The sequence below is a fragment of the Bactrocera tryoni genome, chromosome 2, assembly GCF_016617805.1.
Source record: "Bactrocera tryoni isolate S06 chromosome 2, CSIRO_BtryS06_freeze2, whole genome shotgun sequence".
In the NCBI taxonomy this organism is placed as follows: Eukaryota; Metazoa; Arthropoda; class Insecta; order Diptera; family Tephritidae; genus Bactrocera; species Bactrocera tryoni.
This window is the reverse complement of record NC_052500.1, coordinates 56,238,607-56,248,500: the sequence shown is the minus strand read 5'-3', so window position 1 is coordinate 56,248,500 and position 9,894 is coordinate 56,238,607. Positions and strand designations below refer to the sequence as shown.

The window sequence follows — 9,894 nt, the reverse complement described above, 5'->3', positions numbered from 1 at the left end:
TTTAAGACAAATTTATAGGAGCCGTAGTAAAAGTTGGACAATAAGCGTGACACCGCCCACTTTTAGGTGAAATCACATATCTCGTTACTTCTTCAACCGATTTCAATCAACATACATTGCCAAAAAGTGTGTAATCAGACAAAAAAAAACACTATTTGTTTTCATACCAGATTTTCCAATAGGGATGATATGATTCTTATGTGTGAACAAAACTTTCGTTGCTGATGTATGCGCATGAACAACAATTACATTCACTTAAATTGATAATTTGTTGTGGTTTTTAGTCTGGTGGAATCATCAGTACTTCTTTTGAAGTGAAGCTGGTGGCACCGTTATTGTTAATGGAGATCGGTGTAGATCGATTATAACCAACTTTTTATGGTAACAATTGGAAAAAGTTGATCTTGATAACATCTGGTTCCAACAAGACGGACCTGTGTGGCACAGCACGTTCAACACCCGAAATATTTCGCTTCACTTACATATAAGTAACACCGCGAGCAATGAAGCTAAAACGACTGAGACTCTACAGGACAAGGGCGTCGACAACCAGGCAGTGCCGGTGTCCGCCCCGAGGGAAACAAAAATGGTGGTGGACGAGTTGTCGGAGCAGCCCTGCGGGAGCAAGTCCGGACAAGCAGGGCCAGCAACGACCACTGACGTCCCCGCAGATGACCGGAGCACGGAGCTACCCTCAACGCAGGAGCTCCTAGACGGACTAGGAGGCCCAATGGGCAGCAGTGCGGTTGACGGTGGGGTAGAGGATCTCTCCCTCCTCGAGCCCATTCTATGATGACCGACGTCATGGAAGTTGCCCAAGTGAACCTGCATCATGCGGCGGCAGCCTCAGCTGTCATTATAAGCAGGTGCACTGCGGAGAAACTGGGCGCACTGCTGATCCAAGAGCCTTGGGTCTATAAGGGAGAGATAAAGGGCCTCAAGACGGAGGCAAATAAGGTAATTTGGGACCTCTCTAGCGAGAGGCCTAGGACGTGTATAGTTGTCAGAAGCAATATTGATTTCTTTTGCATTTCAGAGTTTCTGACACAGGACTTGGTGGCGGTACAGGCCGGGATACTGAGGGCAAAGACCTCGTCCTGGCCTCAGCATACTTTCCGGGAGAGACAGCGACGGCGCCCCCGGAGGCGGTGGAAAGGCTGGTAGAGCACTGCAAACGGCACAAGCTCCCCCTCATCATCGGCTGCGATGCTAACGCTCACCACACAGAATGGGGCAGCACCGACTGCAACGCTAGAGGTGAGTCCCTATTAGAATATGTTTTAGGCAGTAATTTAGCGATTGAAAATGTAGGGTGTGAACCCACTTTCGTAACTATTAACAGGAGGGAGGTGCTGGACCTCACCTTGAGCAATGAGCCTGCAAATGGATTGGTCTCGCAATGGAGAGTCTCTACGGAGCCCTCCTTGCCAGACCACAGGATTTTAAGGTTCACGCTAAGGGCAGAGGTCAGAAAACTCCCCCCCAGGCGCAACCCTCGGAAGGCGGACTGGGATGCCTTCAGGATTATACTAGGTGAGGAATTGGGCAGGGGGGAGCAGACCGATAACAGCGTGTCAGGCCTAGGCTTGGAGAGTAGGCTATCTAAGCTAAACGAGTCTTTCATTAACGCTTATCATGGCAGCTGCCCCCTACAAATGACCACAGACAGGCGAAACAGTCCCTGGTGTTCCAGGAAACTATCAGACCTCCGGAAAAAAGTACGCAGACTATTCAACAAAGCGAAGCGTACGGGGGTTTGGGAGGAATATAGGAGCTATCTCACTTTATACAATAAGGAGATCAGGTCTGCAAAGCAGGCTAGCTTCAGGAGATTCTGCGAGAACGTTACCTCAACGCCAGAGGCGGCCCGGCTGCATAAAGCTTTTGGCCAGAGGCACCAACGACGCAGTATTAGCAATCAAAAGAGGAGATGGGACATTCACGACCAGCGCAGAGGACAGAGCGACGGAGCTTCTGCGGGCGCACTTCCCGGAGACGGTTCGGGAAGACCAGTGTTTACCTATGATCGAACACAGGCCATCCCGCGAGGATTGGAGCACCGCCAAACGGCTTTTTACGGCGGACTCGATCCGGTGGGCAATGGCCTCGTTTGAGAGATTCAAGTCCCCAGGAGTGGATGGTATTTTTCCAGCGCTGTTACAGCAGGGGGAGCAGCATTTACTGCCTCACCTGATTCGGCTGCTGAGGGAAAGCCTCGCATTGGCGTTCATCCCTGAAGTATGGAAGACATCGAAGGTGATCTTCATACCCAAGGTGGGTAGGAAAGACTACTCATTGGCGAAATCTTTCAGGCCAATCAGTCTAACGTCTTTCCTACTAAAAACCATGGAGAAGATCGTGGACCATGAAATAAGGTCAACAGTGCTGAAGAGAGCACCCCTGCATGCGGCTCAGCACGCCTACAGAGCGGGTAGATCCACTAACACTGCTCTGTACCAGATAACCTCTGAAATAGAGAGTTCACTGGAGCATGGAGAGGTGATGCTTTGCGCGTTCTTAGACATCGAAGGTGCCTTTGACAACACGTCTCATAAAAGTGTAGCCAAGGCACTGGAGAAAAGGAAAGTGGCAGCACCGGTGCGCAGATGGATTGAATCCGTATTGCGTACCAGAGTTGCTGAAGACCACAGTAGGTGACAAGAGGATTCGTCTTGGCACAACAAGAGGCTGCCCACAGGGAGGTGTGTTATCACCCCTGCTATGGAGTCTAGTTGTAGACGACCTGTTAGTACTGCTAACGAACAATGGGATCCGCTGCCAAGGGTATGCGGACGACATTGTAAGTATAGCAAGAGGCAAATACGAAGATACTCTCTGTGACCTAATATAAAGAGGTCTAAACCTGGCGAAGATGTGGTGTAAAGAGGTTGAATTAAACATCAATCCCTCCAAGACGACCGTAGTCCCGTTTTCGAGACGCAGGTCCTTACCCGGTCTCAGGAACCTTACTGGTGTGCAACTGGCTGGCGGGCAAGTCCTGGGGCTGTAAGCCAAGGATCCTCAGGTGGTTGTACACCATGATAGTGCGACTAATAATCACATACGGGGCGGTGGCCTGGGCCTCAATAGCGTCGCAGACTTCGGTTAAGACCAAGCAATCGAAGCTGCAGCGGCTAGCCTGTGTCTGCATGACGGGCGCAATGCGCACTTGTCCAACGGCAGCACTGGAGGTTCTGCTGGAACTTACACCGCTTCATTTGGTTATTGGTCAGGTAGCCAAGCACACAATTCTGCAAATAACTGCAAAAGGGTGGGGCAAGGGCAGGGTAATCTCGTCCCAGAGAATGGAAAAGATATGTGGCGATGTATCATCAGCCCTCCTCCCGAGGGATAGCACAACCAAAACAGTTAACTTCAAGAAGAAGTTTAAGGTCACCCTCGGCAGCAAAGACGAGTGGAATGACTCCAATCTCGAGCTGATGTTGAGGAATAGTACGCTAAGGTGGTACACCGACGGATCGAAAATGTCGGAGGGAATCGGTGCGGGGATCCCGGGCCCACGCACTAAGCTCTCCATACCCACGGGAGTGTTCCCAAGCATTTTACAGGCAGAAGTTTTTGCCAAAAAATAATATTTGATTTTACTCAATAAATTAACAGTAACGTAGACGGACAGACTGACGGTCAGTCACTCGAAATTCAACTCGTCTTGTCATCCTGATCACTTCTTTATATTTATATACACACACCTTTATCTATCTCTATTAGTTTTATGTGATACAAATAACGATTAGCTGAAAAACTATTAAACTCTCCAGTAACATGTTGCAGAAGTGACGTTTATACTCTCTAGCTAATTTTGGGCAATTTGTGATCGTTGTTATCGTTGTTATCGCTGAACTCATTTTGCTCTTTGCAAGCCTTTAACTACGTCACGATAAATTCGAGTGCAAACTGTAGTCCTACAGTCAACGGCAGGTCATTTGAGTTTTTAATTTTTTGCGAAAAAAGGAAGTTTGAATATGTAACGAAAATACATTAGAATTAAAGTAAGTATGTCGAAATGAAAATTCGCAAAAAAGTTAATTCATTAGATATGAGAGCTAAAGGTGTGTGCAAAATTTGGTACTAATCATTTTGTATTTTCATTGCAAGAAGAAAAACGCTGACATTCTAAGCCAACTTTTGAGTGCATACAAATGCACGCCTAACCTTCAATTTTCAAAAAGTGTCATAAAGCATTTTGGCGAACGTATAAATACAAGGGGTAGCTGTTATTGTAATTTCTGGCATATTTTCAGGTACCAAAGGCATCAATGGAATTTTTCTTTTTTGTCTATTAAATTATTTATATATGGAGTGTATAATTATATAATTGTTGAAAGGACACGTAAAAACAAGAAAAAACGTTAACATCGGTTGCGCCGAAGCTAAATACCCCTTGTTAGTAACTATGTGTTCAGTTTGTATGGAAGCTATATGCTATAGTAATCTGTTCTGAGCAATTTTTTGGAGATTATATTGTTACATTTAGCAGTAATCCATGCCACGTCAAATGCGAAAGTTTTCCATACAAGCCCTTGATTGATTGTGAGCCGATCTCAACAAATTCTCGGATATTACATTGTTGCCTTAGAAAATAATCTGTACCAAATTTCGTTAATATATCTTGCCAAATCTGAGAGTTTTCCATACAAAAACTTGATTCCGATCATACAGTTTGTATCGCAGCTATATGTTATAGCGGTCCGATATCGGCAGTTCCGACAAATGAGCAGCTCCTTGAAGAGAAAATGACGTTTGCAAAATTTCAAAACGATATCTCAAAAACTGAGGGTCTAGTTCGTATATATACAGACAGACGGACGGACGGACGGACAGACGGACATGGCTAAATCGACTCAACTCGACATACTGATTTTTTAATATATACTTTATTAATTTCCGACGCTTCCTTCTGGGTGTTACACACTTCCTTACAAACTTAATATACCCTGTTCAGGGTTTAAAAAGGTACTGTACGATGTCCTCGATTACTGCCGCAATTTTGGTGTAAAGCAAACATTTCGAACAGGTAATTTATCTGTAGAAAAGTCGCTATCCTGTTATGAAGGCTTTTTTGTTTTATCGAAATTTGACAAAATGGTGTCGGTTTGAAGAAAAAGTATCGAATTTGGTCCTTTATTTGACAGTTTTTCTTAGAAAAAAATAGGAAGATTCAAAAAGAAAAAATATTCCACAGCACGTTAGCGAATGATGTTATAATGTTCTCTCCAATATAGAACTAGATATCTTCAAAACTGTTACTTTGAGAGTAGAAACCGTTTTGAAAAACACCATTCTGAGAAAAACGGTTTTAAAGGTTGGAGTTACTATGTTCCACACTCTGTCACTTGATGTATGTGCATGCATTTTTTGTAGTGATGATATTTTAAATCGCAGAGATAAAAATTATTTGAAATGCATATTTTGATTGATAGTTCTGGTCCAAGCGAAACCTTTGCTACAAAACAGGATTTGTCCCTACATCTTCTTCTTAATTGGCGTAGACACCGCTTACGCGATTATAGCCGAGTTAACAACAGCGCGTCAGTCGTTTCTTCTTTTCGCTACGTGGCGCCAATTGGATATTCCAAGCGTAGCCAGGTCCTTCTCCACCTGGTCCTTCCAAAGGAGTGGAGGTCTTCCTCTTCCTCTGCTTCCCTCGGCGGGTACAGCTTCGAATACTTTCAGAGCTGGAGTGTTTTCGTCCTTCCGGACAACATGACCTAGCCAGCGTAGCCGCTGTCCTTTAATTCGCTGAACTATGTCAATGTCGTCGTATATCTCATACAGCTCATCGTTACATCGAATGCAATATTCGCTCTGGCCAACGGGCAAAGGACCATAACTCTTTCTCAGAACTTTTCTCTCGAAAACTCGTAACGTCGACTCATCAGTTGTTGTCATCGTCCAAGCCTCTGCACCATATAGCAGGACGGGAATTATGAGTGACTTATAGAGTTTGGTTTTTGTTCGTCGAGAGAGGACTTTACTTCTCAATTGCCTACTCAGTCCGAAGTAGCACCTGTTGGCAAGAGTTATCCTGCGTTGGATTTCCAGGCTGACATTGTTGGTGGTGTTTACCCTGGTTCCAAGATAGACGAAATTATCTACGACTTCAAAGTTATGACTGTCAACAGTGACGTGAGTTCCAAGTCGCGAGTGCGACGACTGTTTGTTTGATGACAGGAGATATTTCGTTTTGCCCTCGTTCACTTTGTCCCTATATATTCTTATATTATTTTCGCGGAATCGAATATAGTTAGATCATTCACTACAATTTAATAATTTTAATTCTTATATAGTAATAGCATACAAAGCAATACACAGATGTCGTTTATAAATCTATCCGATGCTTTGATTAGCTCGACTTTACTTAGTGCTTTTTAAGTTTCCGTAAGTCTCATATATCTATTTTTACTTAAAAATACCTAATTCACATTGTCAGTTTTCATATATAACTAACTTGAATGCATCTGGAAATATACCTGGAAAAATAGGTTAGCAAAAAAAATTAAAAATAATGGAACTGAAATATTTTGTTATACTTTATTCATATTTCGATATGTGTTATATACATATATGCTTATTGCCAAATTTCATAAGCATCACGATTTATAATCAAATTTATGCAAATTCTGTACATATAATAATTACATATAAATTTTGTTGTTTCGCCGCTACCACGTTACCAATGTTCTCTTTTCCAATTTCTAATATCTGCCAAGCTACTTATATAATTCATAGACAAACTTTTAAACTCCTTGAAATTATTTTATCACAATTTTAATACCAATATACCCCACGAGATAATTTAATCAAAATTCAAGCACCACTCAGTCGAATAAACATTTTCAATTGGTGGCGAGCCAAGGCAAAGTTGCCCGCTAGTCAACCAATTGACGAATCCTCACGCATCACTTCTAGAACGAAATGTTTGTAACAGCAAATACAAAAATAACAACAAATATATACAAAACAAGTAAGGAAAGGCTCATTTCGGGTGTAACCGAAAAATTTATATTTACTCTTGCAAAATGCAAGAATCAAAGTCCAAAAAATTTCTCAGGGAAGTATTGGAGTTGGAGGTAGTATTGACCCAATTTTATCTATGTTTGTCAGCAAAGCATACTACTCGTATTACAAAAAAATGTTCCCTGAGTTTCATTAATACATTTAAAAGGCTAAGATGCATAGTTATGGGTAAAACATGATCTGAAATTTTCATTGAAATAACTCACATATTGGCCGATATATGCGGTACAAAGTTACACAGAAGTTCAAAAATCTTAAGAAAAAGTTGTGTGGGTGCCTAGAGAAGTATTGACCAGATTCAACACATTTCTAATACATAGAGAACTCTATAGCATAAGATAGTGTGAAGAATGTCACGAATCAAATTTAGTCTAACTCGGTGATTTTACCTAAGAGTGAGCGGTATTAAGCCCTAGGGCTTAAGTGTAAAATTTTATATCTCTGTCGTATTTTGTTATTGCTTTATCGCCCTTTAGTACTTTTTAATAGTACCGTTTTGTAAAATTGTCTATATGTAGGAGTTCTTATATTATTTGCGCCAGGCGAATTGGGTTGCTTTAGCTTCAGTGGTGTAGGGGATATGCACATTAATTTTATTAAAGAGCGTGTCCATGCCCACTTTTTCAAAGTTTTTGCCCACAGATAGCCCTTGCTATTGCAATCCCCCAGCCAAACTAAATTTTTATATCTTAAGTTAGTGCTTAGTTATGGCAGTTTATACGTTTTCTGTTAATGGCGTTTTGTGGGCGTGGCAGTGGTCCGAACACAAACAGACCGATAGTCATCCGCATTTCAACCTTTGTATGTATAATCCTATGTCTATCTCGCTTAGTTTTAGGCAATATATACAGCTGTTAGGTAAAGAAAACAATTTTCCTCTGTAGCAACATGCTGCAGGAGTATAGAAATACTACTGAAAATCTAGTCGCGTACTTTTCCTGACGATTTGCCCGCCAAATTTTTTATTTTGCAAACAAATAGCGAAAACACAAAAATTTGTTTACGTGTTTGATTTTGGTTTTCAATAGTAAAAGTTGGGGAAACGTTTTAAGCAACACCAATTTTAATATTAGTTGTGATTGTATAATAGTTGTTTTTATTATTGAATATGGCAGTGGTTGCAGTTGTATTGTTATTGTTATCGCTGTCTTACAAATATTATTTTTTGCTGTTCGTTGTTACTGCTTTTATTTTCGCTGGCGCTTTTCCTAGCTGAAGTCGCTCAGAAACGCAAACACTCCTACCACAAACTCACAAAGCATACAACGCCACAAATGTGCACAGATATAAATATATACAATACAAAATGAAGATTGAAAACGTTGGTGTAAAACTGCACATTCGCTGTTAAAAATGTTGCAAAATATTTTTTGGTATAACTGTTATACAAAGCACGATTGCAGAGAGTAACGATACATATCTAGCAATGATAATTGCAGTGAAAACACGATACTCTCAGGAATATCAGCAAAAGTTTCATCTGCACATAAAATATATTATTCAAATGTTTTTCAAATTTAAATGTTAAAAAATTAATGTCTTTCTTATGCTGCTATATTCGTCTTGCACAAACCAAACGCAGTAATCTATTGGTTTCATGTCATTTTCCTTTATACGCTTCACTCTTAAGTATCCGAAGAATTGACATACATACAAATATAAAAATTTCAACAAAATAGCGTGCATCGCAGTATGTAATCACTATGTGACGCAGATACATTATTTAAAAAAAAATCATTTCGAAAATTATTTGCATTTCGCTCACGTGTTCAACTATAAATAAGTCAAAGAGTTTTCATTTAGCTTCTATTCGCTCGTTGGCAAATAAGTAAATTTAAATAACTGTATGTTCGATTCTTTTTCTAAATAAGACGATATGAAAGAAGGATTATTCTTTTTGCTTTGCGTCACATTTTGCACTTGCTGCTTTTTTATGGTTTAAAATAGCAGTGACGGTATTAATTACCTCAATAATTCTTCAAAAAGTGAAACGTTCAAATTAGAATTTTGGGATAGTGTGGTTAGAGAGAAAATTTAAAAAATATGCATCCAGGAAACTTAATCAGAGCTTTTGGTATTGCTCAACGTCAGTTTACATAGCCGTATTAGGGTTGGGGGGATACCAAATTCAGCCAAAGCTGCGTAAAGGCAAATCTTTTTCGTGCTGTCAAAAGCAGCTTTGAAATCAACGATAAGGAAGTGTATGTCTATCCACGTTTGACGGGTACTCTCCATGACTTAGGGTATGGTGAATATCTGGTGACTTGTTGATTTTCCAGGACTAAAGCTACGCTGATAAGGTCCACTCAGTTTGTTGACGATGGGTGTAAATCTTTCACACAATATGTTTAATAGAACCTTATACGCGTGGTTGAGGAGGCTTATCCCATGGTAGCTGGCGGAGATTGTGAGGTCTCCCTTTTTATGGATTGGGCAGAGGACACATAAATTCCAATCGTTGGGCATGCCTTCGATAGACCATATTCTACAAAGAAGCTGATACATACTATGGGCGTCAGTCAGTAGATCATCTCTGGGGGGTCTACAAGAAAATGCTCCGGTCTTGGAACCTTTTGTTAGTTGCCGCAATTTTTCGTAGAATTTTCGTACATTACCCCTGTCTGCCAGCTTATATTCAATATCGAACCGCTTATATCAGTTGCGCCAGTTTGCGCCAGTTTATTATAACTACAACTTTAGTTTTTTCGCCAACTTAAATAGAGCGGAAATATTTATGCAGACCACATTTCACACGCTTCAAATTTTTGTTCTACTGAATTTTTTACCTGTTTTTCATTGGAAGTTTTGGCAACAAACGTTAGCACGGTGTATAAAGTTCTTAAATAGCTTTAAGTG

The 9,894-nt window shown here is 40.9% G+C and overlaps 1 pseudogene; it reads left to right on the top strand.

Moving 5' to 3' along the window:
* The first annotated feature begins 792 nt into the window (after positions 1–792).
* Positions 793–9,894, top strand: part of LOC120768771 — an 18,910-nt pseudogene continuing 9,808 nt past the window's right edge.